This window comes from Artemia franciscana, chromosome 7 (genome assembly GCF_032884065.1).
Source record: "Artemia franciscana chromosome 7, ASM3288406v1, whole genome shotgun sequence".
Taxonomy (NCBI): domain Eukaryota; kingdom Metazoa; phylum Arthropoda; class Branchiopoda; order Anostraca; family Artemiidae; genus Artemia; species Artemia franciscana.
This window is the reverse complement of record NC_088869.1, coordinates 19,647,048-19,664,141: the sequence shown is the minus strand read 5'-3', so window position 1 is coordinate 19,664,141 and position 17,094 is coordinate 19,647,048. Positions and strand designations below refer to the sequence as shown.

Here is a 17,094-nt window from a genome sequence, read left to right as displayed (position 1 = left end):
TTAAATAAAAAAGTTTTCTAAACAAAAGTAAAGAACGAAAATATGTCTAAACCAGAGTAAAAAAAAAAAAAAAAAAAAAAAAAAAGACACTATAATGATTAATCTGCAAAAAGTAAATAGAAACAACTTAATAAAAATGAAACTAATATTCAATTAATACGTAAAACACTCTGAATTTACTAGACAAATGAACGAGGAAGTCGTCTTCCAAGCATAAAACTTGCACAAATTACAATCAATCAATAAAACGAACTAAAAACAGACAGAAATTACAATGATTTCGTCAAAACAAGCAAAAATGAATATGAATAGGGCTGAAAACCCCCATGCCCTTTCAAGACCAGAACATAATTTGTGCTTTACTAAAAAAATGACTGGATTGTCAGTTTAATATATATTCCTTAAAGTTTTAATAATTTTTTATTTATTAAAGCTCAAAAAGTTGCTTGTGCTGTAATTGGAGTGCAAGGTGGAAGACTTCGCCCATCATATATATATAGTAAAAACATTTTAAACATGTAAAAGTAAATTGAAAACATCTTAAATGTATTTTGTTTTCGGTAAACCGCAAATTGTGTTCTAGTCATTAGAAGGCATCGGGGCTGTCAGCCCTACTCATGTTAATTTTTGCTCGTTTTGAGTTTGACTCGCTCATTTATTGTATGATTTAAATAAAAAAATACATTTTTTCACTTTTTCAACTTTTTGAACCTTATATGCCCCCAGGGCATAACTTGCAACCCTTGCCCTGATAGTTGTAAGGGGGTTGTCATCCTCAAAGTCATAATTTCCAGACCTTCCAACTACGCTGAACAAAATGGCTTTCTAAAAATTCTGATTCAATATGGTTAGGGAAATGATTGGGGGTGGGTACATTCACCCTCACAACGCTTTTGGCTATTAATTTCCAATCAAATGAGCCCTTTTTGAAATTTCTATGACATTTCCTTTGATAGGAAGTGCCCAGGCTTAAGAAAAAAAAGAGCCTATGATGAAATGGTGAAGCAGTTACCATACTAAACATAAATTGTCGCCTTGGATTTAGAATAAAGTTACGTAAACCCAATTAGTTTTCCGTATCTCGTTTTCAATTATATTTATAGTTCTCTAGAAAAAAATACATTTTTTTAGTCCATTTTGAAAACGAGCCTTTTAGTAAAAAAAAAAAAAAAAAAAAAAAAAAAAAAAAAAAAAAAAAAATATGCTGATAACTTTTAACTTTTTAGTGTTCTGGAAAATTAAAAAGTCTTTAGTCTTCTCTGAGTCTTATTTAGTCTTCTTAAAAATAGTTTTCTACTTATTATTTCACATTAAACACGTTTTTATTTTTAATTAGATTGATTAATTTCAACTTTTTAGAATTCTACAAAACTAAAGTCTTTAGGGGGAGAGATATCTCGACTCTAATTAGAGTAATTTTTGTTGGGTTCGTTATCCATTGTAGTTTTGTTTGATTTGTTTCTGTTTACAGTAATTTTTATTTATTTAAAGTTTGATTTCTTGCACAATCTACTTTGCATCTTATTCTTCACTTATTTATTTTCAGTACAGCTGTGTACTTTCTGTTTGGAGATGTTGCTTGTTTTTTTAATTTTTGCCATAAATTCCGACGATAGGTAAATCTTAGATAGGTAATTCCTAGGATTTCTAGTATTAGTGAGATTTCCCATGGACTTGGTGAAAGCTTGCAATGCACGTAATAACGCCTAACGAAATTTTGTGGACTGAATTAACCGTCGGATTGAGCTTTCATCGTACACTATGCTACCGACACATGTCATTCTAAATGCATGATACACTTCATGCATTAAAAAAAAAATCTATAAATTTTTTTTCTATTTACAGCAATTGTATGCGCATCTCTGAGCTAAAATGCGGAAATGAAAATACATAATAGGGAAATCTAGAATAGTGTAAACACTTTATTTATAGATTATTTTTCATACAAGCGGACAAAAAAAAAGCTCTTGAGCCTGAAAGTTTATTGGTGAAGGAAGCAAGTAGTTAAGAAGAGTTATCGGTCTAACCTGGGATCAGAATGCTATAATCCTAGGGAACCCAAGTTTTCTTAGAGGGAGAGCTAACTAAGTAGATATGGAATACACCTTAGTTCCGACATCAAAACGCTTCTTAAATAACTGAAGGGATTTTGTGAGACTATTCTCAGAGGTTGATCTGTGCTTAACTGTGTTTGTGGTTCATTGTAGTTTATAGATAAGCGTCCCCTTGCATCAGCAAATGCATCAGCACTAGATACCTCATCCCTTCTGCCGTAACATGACTTGTTGTTTTCCAGGTCACTCCTGAGGATGATAGTTTCTATGGTGAATATCGATGTTTGGCTAAGAATAAGCACGGATATGCTGAACATTTCATCACACTAAAGCAGGCCCATGTACCTCAGCCCCCTACTCAAGCTACCTTCGAAACTGTAACAGGTAAGAGCAACCCCTTAGGCATAATGCCTTAAAGTTTCTTTTGAAATTCAAACCTCTCCGCGTTTTCCCTCTTTAAAGATAATTTTTGTCGTTTTGCTGCTAGGGATTGCGGGTGAATTCCACGTCAAAATATGTCCTACTGATCAGGCAGTTTATCATGTTTTTCTCCTTTTTATTCGTTATTTTTATTTAAAAAGAAGTGGTTCTAATTTTTTGGTTGTAATTTATTATTATTATTTCATTTTCGTATTATGTCATCTATCGCCATTTTACATTTAAAAAATATTTTTAAAAGGGGGCATGAGTCCAAGCATTATTCTTGGTTGGATTTATTTTGGTGTGGCTGCTGTTTTATCATGTCAAAATGCAGATTATTGAGCTTGTATTCTAATGGTCTATCTTAAATATATTACACAGAAGATGGAAAGGGAACTAAGCCAAAGCTTGAAAAAATTGTTTTTGAAATATTTTAAGTATGTCCAAAAGATGTGTTTCCAAGTCTTCTTATTCTATAGGAATTTGTCTTTAATTGAGCCAAGTGATCAATTTGATAAATAAAGTGACTTTATCGGGCTTTATTTGATGTGATAATTTTTTTTTTCTACTTTTGAACTGTGAATTTTGTTTGGATGACAGTTGTAATTTTAGAAGATGAAAACATTTTTTAGGGGACTACTCAAAGAATATGGGTAAATTATAAGAGGGGGAACTGGGAACTTGGAAGTGGGAACTGGAATGGGAACTAAGCCAAAGCTTGGAAAAATTATTTTAGAAATATTTTAATTATGTCCAAAAGATGTGTTTTTCAAAAGTCTTTTTATTCTATAGGAATTTTTCTTTAATTGAGCCAAGTGATCAATTTGATAAATAGAATGAATTTATCGGGTTTTATTTGATGAGATAATTGTGTTTTTTTCCTACTTTTGAACTGCGAATTTTGTTTGGATGACAGTTGTAATTTTAGAAAATGAAAATTGTATTTAGAGGACTATCCAAAGAATATGGGTAATTTATAAAAGAGTGGGAACTGGTGCAGGTGTCGACAAAAAAATAGTATAAATCCCATGTATCGCTTGTTGGCATTTTTTTTAGGGTAATAATAGGATTAAACAATTTAATTCGTGTAATAAATACGATAAAGGTAGTAATAGGTGTCTTATCTCAGTTCCTGACAGAGAAACGATTACAAAACTTCAAAAAATGTCTGTTATCGCCAAACCCTAGATGACGTTGAGGGTTTATTTTTGCCGATACTTGTGTCATTTTCTACTCTGGTAAGCTACCCATTCTCTTTCGGACTAGATAATTCTAGTTTTGCAGCATGACGTCCTTCCTGCAACTTTTTATTAGGTATATTATAAGGTATTTTTGTGTTTGAAAGTACTTGAACTTTCTTTTCTTTTCTCAGTGTGATAGAACCTCTATTTCTAGCGACGACGATAACTTTCAACATTGTTGGTCCTCAAAACATTGGTGGCATAAACCTGACCTACTACGCTGTCCAGTACAGAAAGAAGAATGAAGAATGGATCGACGAAAACCCATCCAAAGAATGGCCGATCGGTAAATCCCTGTTCTTATTTAAATATATGACGTGTTTAATCTTTAAGTGAAAATCAAATCAATACATAGCATATGGAGCTTTTGTAAACAGTACACACTAAACAATATAACAGTAAACAATACAGAGTGATGCTAACAATTTAGAGCCACAAACGCGCGTTCCTATATATATATATATATATATATATATATATATATATATATATATATATATATATATATATATATATATATATATATATATATATATATATATACAAACAATCAAGGCCGTACAATGAGACTAATATAGACAATTATCTTAGATTAATTTAAATACTAATTGAAATGTGTTTTTCAACGTTTTGTAATTTTCATTTACTTATTATTTATCTTATTTACTGTGTATTTCATTATCATTTCTCTTAGCTGTTGGTAAATAATTGGAGCCTCCAGGGGAAAACGTACAAAGTCATACTTACCATAATATTTTCACAATTTGTGCTTACACTGAAATCTAGATTACTTATACGTTTTGCAAGTTTTTATCGAGCTTTTTGACTTAAAAAACTAAAATCCTGGGATTATTTAGTCAGTGGCTTAAAAGTCCCAAGAGAAAGTAGAATCATTTTTTCTTAATTTGTGTATACACTACTTTTTTCTTGAAAATTAGTTTTTGAACTAAAAGTATTTTTTCTTCTGATTCTGAAATTGTTATTAGTCTCAGTTTATAGAAAACAATGCAGAATAATTGTTTTAGTTTTTCTTTTAAAAATATTTGACAACTTAAAAAACCCTTTGAGAATCGGGTCTTAGCCATTCTGTTAAAATGAATTGTAATTAAATTCAACTTAGTAATGGGCTCTCTTCACTTGAAAGAAAATAAACAGGCTTGCTATTTTTAGTAATATATGAGGCAGCCTCAATGTGAGGCTATATAGGCTCAACGTTATTACTTAAAATTGTTTTAAGGATTAACCCCTATCGAAATTTGAATTAAAATACCAAGTGACCTAAACATTTGATAGTTCAGAAAAGGCTCTATATAAATTTCATGATCATGGGATTGTAATATAATGGCGTGTTTTTAACCGACTAAGTAATTATACCAGTTGACCTGCTGTGAACCTACATCACTCAATCATTGCTAGTAAAATTGTCATAATTTATTAATTTGCTAACTGAAAAATAGACATACTATTCGATGGCATTTTCCAAATATAACAGTCACTACCATCATGAATGCTTTATAGGAAGGACTGAATCAGGATAAAAGGGCCAAGTTAAATGGTTGCTTCTATGGTACATTGAAGAAAATCCAGAAAACAATGGTACGAAGGGGTAGATCCCCCCCTGGGTATCTACCCAGCGAATAAAGACTATTAATAGAGTTTTCTAGTTTGATGTATCTATAAAACTATGGTTCAGTGTGTCTATTTAAGATTGTACATATAAAATTACGATATCCTAATAGTGTTTTTTTTTCTAGAATCTCCTTACATCCTGGAAAATCTGGAACCACAGACCGCATATGTATTCCGCTTCTTCGCAAAAAATCTGGTTGGATTATCGACGTACGGAGCACAAACCCAACGTACGATGCCAAAGAGAGCAGCTCCAGAGAAACCTGACATCTTGCCGACTCCAATCGGAGGTATAGTCCATTCTGATTACTCTCAGAAGTACGATTTGGCTTGGATTGCATCCTAATTTTCGCTAATATTGCATCCTAAGATTTTTTGTTTTAATTTACTTTCTTTTTGATACCATAGAGCCACTTCTTCGAAAGCAAATTTTTTTTTGGCTTTTGTAAAGATTTTGATTTTCAATGATCGTTTTTGCCGAACAACTGGCATTTAACTCTACCAATTTTGTTCATATCAGAAGAAAGTGTGTGTCTCGGTTTTGTTTGTTAAATATAGTCATAGGTACAGACAGTGGCCAGATTTTACTTCCTTCATTTTAGTTTGTTTTATTGTTTTGTAACTGATTTTGTAGTTACAATCTTCGTCAGACAACCAGGTTTTACCTTTTTTTTCGAAGTGAGTTGAACTTATTTCGAGATCTAACAGTAAATACAGAGAATCGCTTTTTTACAAGTTTTAAACGTCTTAAGATTGTCCTATTTTAAGTTACAGTCAGTTATTTGAACTATTTGTTGTTTTTTTTGTCAAATAAGGTATTGTATGCAGGTTAGTGATTAGGGTTAAATGTAAAGTATGGTGCATACCTCTTTTTTCAGACCAACAAATGTTATTTTTAGTTATAGGGCAAATCCTGATATTAAAAGTTCCCTACGTTCTGTAGAATGACCTAAATTTTCTCTGACAAAGCAGTCAGGTTTTGGCTGGATTTACAGCTGACCCCTCTTAAAAATCCGCACTGTTACGCCTATAGGGTGTATCTGACATTTTCGCACCTTTGAAGTAAATGTCGAAAACTGCTTGGTAAGTTCTTGTTAGTGGCTGAGCAATATAGATTAAGACTGTGAAATTGTGATTGAAAATAAATTGCCCCATTGATCCTCCAATTCAGAACAGCTTAGCCAACGGTTTATTGTATTTACCTCAAAAGTAAAAATTTTAGATACGACCTTAATACGTGACGACGATGACAATATAAGGGAGTCGCTAGATCTTGGGCACCCACGTAGAATGTTTTATTTTTTTCAAGCAGAAGGTTTTGCCCTAGCCTAGTATTTACAACAGATTTTTTTGCGAAAGCATTCATAATTCAATGGTGACTTGTAATATTAAGCAAGATCTTTTTCAATCAGGAATTAAATTTAATATCTGATAGTGATGGTTGGGGTATTTTTCCTGTTAAACTCTAGGGACACTCTGATTAAGGGGTTTAATCAGTTTATTTGAGTATTGAACTTCCCAATGTTAATAACTAGAAGTTTTCCCCTGATCTAGGCATGAAGTTGGATATGAAGAATTCCTTAAAACCCCGTTCTCATATATGCCTGGCTAGACATCCGTTATTGTGGACCAATAAGACATATAAAAGAGAAACAAAATATCATTGGCTGACAAAAATTATGCCTAGACATTGATTTTCTAGCTAAGTACTCATGGGATGATGGGACGACTTTAGGAAAATGTGTCCTATTTTGAAAATTTTGATTCTTTTTTCTGCAATTGACTTGAAGCTTATATTATTTAGATTTTTACAGCTCATTTTCGTTGTAAAATCTAATTAGAGTTTAATTTTTATCATTTCAATTCTTGGATTACTGCCCCCCCCCCCTCCTGCAGCTATAGCTGAAGGACAAGTAATCTACAGAAAAGCTAACCTTGAAAAGTAGTAGTTTAATTTTGTACCATTCCAATTCTTGGATTACTGATTACTAAAATTTTGTTCAAAGGCTATTGCTCAACTTTTACAAAATATTTAAATATCCGTCCATGCGTCACTCCTAGGGCAGAACTAAGGTAGATAGTCATAGAACTAAGATAGTGATTGAAGCTATAGTTTTCCAAGTGTCTGGTTAAATGGCACGGGTAAACAGCGGGAGTAAGTATGACTCTCTTTATGGACCAATTCTTGTTTGTTAGCTTTTAAAAAGGCAAGCCCGCCTAGAGTCTCATGCAGTTGGACAAATCATTTAAAATTGCAAGGGACCGTTAGATTGCCTGGAATGATATGGAAACAAGGCACGCCTACCTATGGTCTTAAGGCAGGTTGGTCAACAGTTCAGAATTGGCACATGACCGTTAGTTTGCGTGGAAAGACAGGCAAACAAGCGTCCAAAACTAAATTGATTAGGATCATTTGACTTTGCTTCCTCTTCGGCTTTTTTGGACAACCGAGTGATGAGGAAAAGGGCTGCCGAATGAAGTTCACTCTGACCCAAAATATCATTACGAGTCTTTAATTCATGTATATTTGTTTTAACATCTTCAAGCCTACCTTCAAACAAAAAGGGAATTATTTGAATTCTGCTACCCCTATTGTTAATTTAACTTCATCATTGACTTTCTCCAAGCAAATGCATGCGAAAATGTAGGTCATTCAATATTAAAATTACTTTTTTGAAATGTCCTGGTTAGTTTGTGCTATGTTTAATATGTTATATCTTTCCATTCCACCGCCTCAATGTAACTGGCCAGATTATAAATAGTAATTTTGCAGCATATTAAAAAGGAATATATTCCTTTTCCCTAGCACCTTGTGGATAGGTAAAAAAATTTCACTTGTATACTTTCTCAGGTAACCATTTAAAGGAGTTAATCTATTGAAAATATTTCCTGAAAAAGACTTTGCAAATTTTGTTTCTGGTCAGACGTATGAACCGACATTCACCCAATGATGTTGCTTGGTCACTTTTAATTAAGTAAACTGAGAGCTTAGCCTGTGTTTTTTTCTTGCGAATTTGATGTTTTTACCTCGTTCCGGAATCATCTCCATTAGAATTTAGAGTTTGCCCCTGATATAAACTAAAAAAGGAAGTGGCAAAAGAGTGGGGGCAGGGAAGGTATAGCTGTTCCCTCCCTAGAAAAACCTAAGCCAGCGTGATAGCTTAGTAATATTGAAATGAGCAAGTTTTTCTTGACAAAAAGATATTTTGTTAGACCGTTAACACAGATGTCCCTGAGGAAGCTGGATTCGTGGTCTCTTAATTTAAAGAAAGATTTCGTTTCTGAATAATGTTGGATCAGCTGCTATCTATTCATATGAACACAGAAAAGGCCGCACATTATTTCATTAATCAGTTACCATACTACGAATCTATGAAAATGTTATTCGCCACGATGATGTTAAAACGATAAGTCCCGAAAAACTATTTACTTTGATCGGTAAGAATAATAACAATGATAATAACCACACTTGTTAGATGCTTTTCCTGTGTTGTTGCTGAAACTGGACTTGGTATTCTAGAAACTTCAGGCAATATTCTCAAATTCAAATTTTGAATCTTTATTTTTTTTGCATAGGATTTTAGTTCTTTCTTCATAATTAAATAATTTCAACTTTTTCATTTAAATGATGCAAACTAGGTCGTGCGAGTCAGTTGATTTTGAATTAAAATCAAGTAGTTGTGGGCATCAAGCCAGGGCTAATTGTAAAAAAGCCAAGACAGCTAGTCCGATAGGAGTGAGAGGCAAATCTGGCATAAGCCCTTATTAGAATTGTATAAAAATGATGTCAATTTATTTGTTAATAGATATGTCTATCTCTCATCCGTCCATGCATCATTCCCGGGGTAGAACTAAGGTTTTCCAAGTGTTTGGTTAAATGACAAGGGTAAACGCCGGCAGCAGCAAGTATGACTCTTATTGGACCAATGCTTGTTGTTAGCTTTTAGAAAGGTACGCCTGCCTAGAGTCTCGGGCATGTTGACCAAGAATGAGCCTAAGATGTGCCTAAGGAGCTCTTAAATTTACTAGTTGTTTAAATTTCTTGTTGCTTGAGTTTGACTCCTTAAATGAGCTAATTATTCTTCGATTTTAGTTTTGCTGATCCATTTTAATTTTTGTTGTAAAACCTAATTTTTAATATCGTTTTACTAAAGGATCTAGAGCATGTCCTTTGGGTCACGCCATGTGCTTTCATAAACACACAAAGTGAACCACTGAACTACCATATGAGATTTTTTCTCTCCCCAACCTCTCCTGACACAAATCAAAAGATAGTAATCTAAAAAATGGCATTTTGCTTTTATGGTTTACCCATCGTTCACAGTTATTGACTGGGCCAGGTAGATTGACGGTGCATCTGAACTTCTTGTTTTTCAACACCAAACTTGCACCTTGATTATTCTCCATTGATCCACTAAGAGAAATCTGAAATATATATATATATATATATATATATATATATATATATATATATATATATATATATATATATATATATATATATATATATATATATATATATATATATATATATATATATATATATATATATATATATATATATATATATATATATATATATATATATGTATATATATATATATATATATTTGGTATATATATATATATATATATATATATATATATATATATATATATATATATATATATATATATTTGGTATATATATGCACATTTGGTTTATTTTTATTTGGTTTATATGCACATTTGGTTTGAATTTCCAATCAAATTTTAAAAGGAAAAAAATATATTATGTTTAGGTCTTATGGCTTCGTAACAAAAAAAAAAAAAAAAAAAAAAAATCAAAAAGTTAATATACTTCACTGTACTCTACAATCCTGTTAGCCTAGCTTGATATATTGAACTACTTTTGTTGTTCGGAATCAAAGCATAGTCGTAATCAAGAATGTTTCGTTAACATAATAACACTGATTGACTTGTTCTTAATTAATTACTGGTTACGTTTAGAACAAAAATTTTCATAATGCTACAAAAATGCTACATTAAAAAACTATAGTGGCAACTATTTTTGGTATAATTCCCTCCTTTTTGCTTTTTTTTATTTTCAACTCTTTTATGCAGTAGTATCTTACCAAGCACTATCCTAATAAACTTAAAATTAATCCTCCCCTGTATGAGATATAAAAAAAGTAAAAATGTTTATGAGAATAAGCCAAACTTCTTCACTTCGTATTTAAGCTTTTGGAGAATTTCGGTTTTTGACTCATTAGCACAAGTTTTTAAATAAAAAAGTATATGAGATACAGCATATGTTTTAAAAAAATGTCTCAACTTCCTAACGATAAAAGAAGGTAAATTCAAATAAATAGACATATTTTCAGACGTTCAAATCACTTAACGGTAAAACCGGGGCGACTTCCAAAAAAAAATTTAGGCACTGTAAACTGCTCTTTTCATGAACTTCTCGTTTCCGTTGGACCGCACTTCAACTGAAACTGGACCTACAAGCTATTTCTGAAAATAACCAATAAACCTTTGTTCCGAAGAAAGAAAAGGAATTCAAATGCAGTTATATCACAAGGTAAGGCTCTGGTGCCTGTTTGTTTGTGGTCGTGGTAACCTTATTTTATAATAACATCCCTTAATAGCTAGATAGACTTTAAACACTTTTTTTGGTGAATGGATTCTGCCTTTCAAACCCTCGGTGTTATGCCCTATAACTAATAACCCCTACGACGGTGTTTTACCTTGGTGTTTAACCTTTTTAACTTGTTGTGTTTTCTAAAGCGTTGTTTTAATACAGTTGTTGTTTCATATTTTCATTTTTTTTTTCTACTGAAATAAAGTTGAATTTGTACCTTCTGTTATGACAACTTGCAAATGTGTCAGGAAATGCCGAAATATTGGTGACAATAGATTTCTATTTTTGCTGTAGTATAACTCTGTCCCTTGATTCTTATTTCTGCATTAAAAAAAGTAAATGTGACTTTTTATTTATGAAAAAGCTACCCTTCGAAGTTGATAAAGATCATAAATAAAGCTGAAAATGATTGTTGGAAATAGGAGTCAGTTACACTATCGCGAAGCATAGAGATGCCACAATTGAAGAGGACCCTGCTAATTTGGTGTTTTACTAACTTAACAATGCACGTACCAATGCTTTTCTCAGTGACTCATAGGGTTTAATAAACGTAGCCGGAGCTGATGAAAAATTGAGGGAAAGAATTTATTTGAAAGGGCTATGATTTGAAAGCTTCTTTTTGCTTTGGACATGAAAGATTGTTGTCCTGACAAGACTAAATATTTTTAGCTGAGTTCTTAATAACTACGTGCACCCTAGTTGCCAATATCCAGCTTGCATGAAGAGTTTGAAAGTACGGTTTTAGCTTGGTAAAGTTTTAGCTGTAAGAATTTTTCCTCGTAATTCCATAAATTTTTTAATGCAAGAAACATTATAGGCTGGTCCTATTCGCTCTCGATTCATCCTGGTTTGAAATAACATGATGAAAAGTAATAAACGGAGAAAAACGAGTAAAATTTTGGCCAGTGATAAAACAGGGCAAAATACAAATATTTTGGACTATCATTAGCTTAAAAAAGTATTAAAGAAGGTAACAAAATGACCCGAGCCTCCTGGTCAAAAAATGACCTGAAGAGCCAATCGTCTTAACAAAAGGAAAACATAACTGAATTTCGTTGGGCTCTGCCTAAGAGGGCTATTTCTCTGTTCATTTTAATATATTTGATCATTATAAACTTGAAAGCACAAAGACAGGACTGACTTCAGTATATTTATAGGAAAATATATATATATATATATATATATATATATATATATATATATATATATATATATATATATATATATATATATATATATATATATAAATATATATATATATAAATATATATATATATATAAATATATATATATATAAATATATATATATATATATAAATATATATATATATATATATATATATATGTATATGTATATATATATATATATACATATATATATATATATATATATATATATATATATATATATATATATATATACATATATATATATATATATATATATATATATATATATATATATATATATATATATATATATATATATGTGTGTGTATATATATATATATATTAAGAGAATTTTGTGCTTGAAACTAATCAAGGTGTGCAAAGAAGTGAAAGAAAGTTTACAAAGACAGGACTGACTTAAGTATATATATAGGGAAATATATATATTAAGAGAATTTTGTGCTTGAAACTAATCAAGGTGTGCAAAGAAGTGAAAGAAAGTTTAGCAGAAGGACGTTAAAAACCTATTGAAGCTTAAATTCAGCAATGCTGTTTTTACATGTGAAATTGGCTGACACCGCAGTTTTCGTAGGATTTAAGTTTGAAATAGTAACTGTGGCTTACTGAGTCAATTTTTCTACTGGGCACTTAATTTTAGACCTGCAACCGCATAGTTTGTATTTATAGCATATTTTGTATTTAAAACCGTACATTGCTCTATAAGGTAGAATTTTACTACAATTAGAATATAATTAAAATAGAATTATTTCATTAGGTTCAATTGAGACTACTGAGCAACAATCGATGGATTATTTTAATTGGTCAGATATAGGTATCTGGGAAGGGGTAATAATTACAGTGGCCGTTGTCTTTGCAGTTGCCGTCTTTGCTATCTTTGTTGATGTTATTCTCTGTGTAACGCGGCAGACTGGTAAGATTAATTCTTGTTTTTTGTTGTTGTTTTTTTTTGTGTTTTTGGCAGCAGGCTACTGTAAAAAAAAAAAAAAAAATAATGATAAAGTTCAGGTGTGGCGAGGAGTCAGGCACTGCCAGAACGACATTTCGAAAGTGGTTTTTGGTAAGATGAATATAAGAAATTGACGGAGCAAACGTATTTCAAGAAGTGTTATTTTGGTCCATGCCAAGAGGCTTTTTGGCCAACTTTATTTTAGGACATCCAAAAACCTCCAATCTTATTAAAAATGAATTCTTGGTTTCAAGAACGTTTTCTATTGGCAGATGAGGGTTATATTGATGATCCTTATAGCGCTATTATTAATGCTGTCTGGTATCAAAGCTTAAGAAGGTGTTAAAAAAGGAAAGAAAAAAGAATATGTTTCCTATGTAGAATGACAGTTAATCTAAATATTCTTTGATAAATGCACACAATATTATATGTTGCTGTACTGTGATATTTTTTGGCTTCCCTTAAAAATAAAAACCTTTCAAATAAATCATCTTAAAAATGAAAACGATAAGAGCAAGAAGTAGTAAAAAAAACAAAAAAAAACTTGTCTCAACTAGAATTGATTAATTCTGTTGAAAACTTTACAATAAAAGAACTGTTTCTTTTCCGAAATTAAATAAAAAAAAACAGTTTTTTTTAACTGAAAGTATGGAGCGACATTAAAACTTAAAACGAACAAAAATTACTCGGTATATGAAATGGGTAGTCCCCTCCGCAATCCCTCGCTCTTTACGCTAAAGCTTTTAATTGTTTTAAAAAGTAGAATTGTGGCAAAGACTCAAACTTTAGCGTAAAGAGCGAGGAATTACGGAGGGGACAACCCATTTCATATACGGAGTTCGATTCTTTTGATGTATCTTTTAGCATCAAAATTTCGTTTTTTAGAGTTTCGTTTACTATTGAGCCGGGTCGCTCCTTACTACAGTTCGTTACCACGAACTGTCTGATGATTAACAGTGTAAAGTAAGCATCAAGATAAAGCGGACAGATTAAAAGAAGACAGATTATTGGCCACGACGACGTTTTTCTGTTCGAATTATAAAATAAAGTTAATAGTTTTGTTATATATTTAGTGAACCGTTTATTTTGATGACAATGTTTATTTATTATATGTTGCTTATTTATACATAGCTTAAGGTTATGAGGGTTATTAAGGTTATTACATATTATGAGGCTATAAGAATAACCTCATAAATACGATTTGTTTTTCAGAGGAATTGCATAAGGTTAGTTTAAGGTATTCATTGGACTGAACGTATGTTAAACAAAAGACTGTACGGAAACTGTGGTTCACTCCTTCTCTCTACGGCTATAATTAAAGAGAGACTAAAGCACTTAGGCCATGTCATGAGTATGAGGGATGGCATGTTTTCTATTTCCACAGATAAATAAGTAGGGTTCATAGTTTGGGAACAAACCCAATGCCTGAGGATTAGCCTGGTATAGGCTGTAGTACCAGGTAACTGAGAATCACTAGTTAAAGTCAATAGTATTAATGAATACTTTGTCTTGTGTACCCCCCCCCCCCCCAATGGAAAATCCCCCCATAGATTTACATTTTCCCCATAACCTGATTCACACAAGACAAAAATTATTTTCTTTATTTTTTTAGATTTAGCTTTGTTGACATCCTTTTCTTTTTCCTAAGTCAGTTTATGAATTAGTGCCCTGGAATTGTAGAAAATAAAAACAAGTTTACTGAACTATTCGTACGATATGTTCCCAATATTTGAAGAAATTTACTTAAATCTTCAATTTCGTCCCAATCAGATCGTAGTTTATTCCAGTTTATTCCATTCCACTTCGTGAGGAATCAATTCAGTGATTAAAAAAACAAGCTGGCGATTAACCTTCAAAACACTTATACACTGACAGACCAACGGAAGTTCAACCAACTCGAAAAGTGGCAGACGTATATTATAAACTTATGTCAATCGGCTCCTAAAGAAATGTATTTAGTTTTCAGTGGTCCTAAATTAAAAATGGCCTTAGGCGTAAAACCAATGATAAGTTTGTAAAAAATAAAATTGTTCCAGGTTTAATCGCACGATATTACTATGGGGCCGAAACTACGCCAAATAAACCTGAAGAAACCGAAACTACCCCAATGCGAATGTCAACTCTCCAACATGAATCTGAACAGAGAGAAACAACCGCAATGGTAAATGGGTAAGTCTCAAACCTCTACTTCCATTGTTTGGTAGGTATCCTAAATTGTGGGTCATCTGACCTCCAAAGACTACTTCAGCATCCGTAATTTGTCTGTTTTCATATTCCCCCCCTTTATCATACGACGGGTTACAATGGAAGAAAGAATAAACTGTTGCCAGTGCTAGAATCAAATTCGACATTGGAATAAGTTTTGTGGTACATATGTTGATCCTTTTGCCTTAGTTTTTTTGCGAATTAAATAAGTTCAGAAGAAATAATTATGACTATATTGCAACACCAACCTTAGTCAAAGCCCAAAGAGTGCCAAGAGCTACAAATGCTTAGGGTTGGGCTACGGCATATTTATTTGTTTAATCTGGATTACAAGGCGCGTTGAATTTACGTAGTTGGTAATTCAATTATTTTGATCTAGGGTTGTCTTCAATGCACACTTGAAACTAATACATAGTTTTCATTTTGCCAATCAGCTTTGACTCTTTCTCTATTTCTTCTCCATTCAGTCTTTCTCTCCATCTACTACAAATACATGTGTGAGAGCCAATACATAAGATTATCAATAATTATATATGATTCAGTACAGATTTTGGATTATATTTTATGAAAGATTTAATAAAAACTTTTGGATTACTGAAAAGGAAGCCAGTATAAATCAAAGCCAACTTTCTCCTGTCGTTACAAATATCAATACCAATTTGCCGCTAAAATATATCACATTTCTAACAAGTAGACACAAAAAAGGATATTTCCATGGAAGAATGATACTCCTGAACAGAATAAATCCTGCCATTCTCAATTTTAATTCCACTATTTTGTTCTGACAGTTCCATTGAAAAAAAAAAAATTCAGTGTAGACAAAAAAAAAATAATAACTATTAAGAAAATTCTTAGAAAACAGAAAACAAATTATTTCAAGGTTGAATTGTTTTAACTTAGAGAAACTTGCTATTGGAAATACATACAATATTCCGTCTCCCATATGAGGATCGAAAGCTTTTGAAAATGTTGATCAGCGTATATTTCTGAACAACTTTTAGAATTTTAGGACCATAAGATATCCACCCAAAACGTTCCTTGGCCATCTTATTGGGATAATCCCAATTTTATTGATTTATTTGACGAATTTGATTTATTTTATTTGATAAATAAACAAATTTTATTTGATGAAGAAATCGTAAAGAATAACTATTTTATGTACACCAGGATTCGTCGGGGATCCTCCCTGGACCAGCTTTTATTTAGATTTTTTTTCCAAGGATAATTGGAGATTGCTATACTTCCATTAGCCCTTCTATACTTTCTTTGTAGCCCTTCTATACTTTCTTAGTAGCCCGTCTATATTTTCTTACCCTTCTATACTTTCATAGTCATTCAAGGAGTTTGTATTCTCGTTACACTATATTCTCTTAGTATCGAGGGACAATCAAAGACCGCTACAGGTTTAAACATTTTGTCTACAGGGGTTTACACAAATCCCTTATAAACTTTGTATGTAGCCCTAAAGGTTAAATGAAACTCCTGAGCCATTGTTGACGCATAGGGAGTCGAATTGTTTCTGTTGCTGGGACGTTTTAACAGTAACAAGTAGTTAGCTTGTCGCCTGGCCTTGCTGTGACGGGGATCAAACCCCAGGCTAAACCAAAATTAATCAAAATTAGTTTAATTAAGTGTGAAAAAGACTGGTTTGATAAAATCTGTCCGCATCAGTTTTCATAAAGTGGTACTGCCTTATCAGGAAGGGTTATGGTGGTAATTCACCACGTCAAGGCAGCTAATTAGCCTTTTTTTTATGAAACCTTTATTTGAATCTGTATTGAAAAA

The 17,094-nt window shown here is 32.0% G+C and overlaps 1 protein-coding gene across 1 annotated transcript in view; it reads left to right on the top strand.

The window, feature by feature from the left end:
• LOC136029618 (fasciclin-2-like) overlaps positions 1 to 17,094 on the top strand; it is a 128,590-nt gene that overhangs the window by 84,689 nt on the left and 26,807 nt on the right. The window lies entirely within an intron of this gene.